The sequence below is a fragment of the Gouania willdenowi genome, chromosome 1 (genome assembly GCF_900634775.1).
Source record: "Gouania willdenowi chromosome 1, fGouWil2.1, whole genome shotgun sequence".
Classification (NCBI taxonomy): domain Eukaryota; kingdom Metazoa; phylum Chordata; class Actinopteri; order Blenniiformes; family Gobiesocidae; genus Gouania; species Gouania willdenowi.
The window spans coordinates 45,229,769-45,231,102 of NC_041044.1; positions in this window are offsets into that span (position 1 = coordinate 45,229,769).

Sequence of the window (1,334 nt, forward strand, 5' to 3'; positions counted from 1 at the left end):
GTATGTGTATATACGTATATATGCATATGTGTGTATCCATAAAATGAAGAGTCCGTCCTTAAGACTGCTCTACTGTAAAGTGTCTTGAGATACCATTGGTTATGATTTGGCGCTATACAAATAAAAGATTGATTGATTGATTGATTATAATAGCAGTAGAAATAGTAATAGTAGTTATAATAGTAGTAGTAATAGTAGTAGTAGTAGTAGTAGTTATAATAGTAGTAGTAATAGTATTAGTAGTTATAATAATAGTAGTAATAGTAGTAATAAAAGTAGTGATAGTGGTTATAGTAGTAGTAGTAGTAGTAGTAGTAGTTATAATAGTAGTAGTAATAGTAGTAGTGATGTAGTAGTAGAAGTTATAGAGGTTATAGTAATAGTAGTAGTAATAGTAGTTATAATAGCAGTAGTAATAGTAATAGTAGTTATAATAGTAGTAGTAATAGTAGTAGTAGTAGTTATAATAGCAGTAGTAATAGTAGTAGTAGGTATAATAGCAGTAGTAATAGTAATAGTAGTTATAATAGTAGTAGTAGTAGTTATAATAGTAGTAGTAATACTAGTAGTAGTAGTAATAATCGTAGTAGTAATAGTAGTAGTAGGTATAATAGCAGTAGTAATAGTAATAGTAGTTATAATAGTAGTAGTAATAGTAGTAGTAGTAGTAATAATAGTAGTAGTAATAGTAGTAGTAATAGTAATAGTAGTTATAATAGTAGTAGTAATAGTAGTAGTAGTAGTTATAATAATAGTAGTAATAGTAGTAGTAGTAGTTATAATAATAGTAGTAATAGTAGTAGTAGGTATAATAGTAGTAGTAATAGTAATAGTAGTTATAATAGTAGTATTAGTAGTTATAATAGTAGTAGTAATACTAGTAGTAGTAGTAATAATCGTAGTAGTAATAGTAGTAGTAGGTATAATAGCAGTAGTAATAGTAATAGTAGTTATAATAGTAGTAGTAATAGTAGTAGTAGTAGTAATAATAGTAGTAGTAATAGTAGTAGTAATAGTAATAGTAGTTATAATAGTAGTAGTAATAGTAGTAGTAGTAGTTATAATAATAGTAGTAATAGTAGTAGTAGTAGTTATAATAATAGTAGTAATAGTAGTGCGTGTGGCTCAGATGCTCCTCATGTCCCGTTCGGTTTAACCCACGTGTAACATGACATCATCAGTTAGAACATTCTGATTGGAACTCTGATGACATCACTGTTGATGACATCATCAGTGTTCTAAAACAATGCGGGCCAAAGCCATTCACTGGAGAGCCCACCCCCACACCCCACCCATTTTGGAGCATTGGTATATTAGAACATTAGAACATTGGT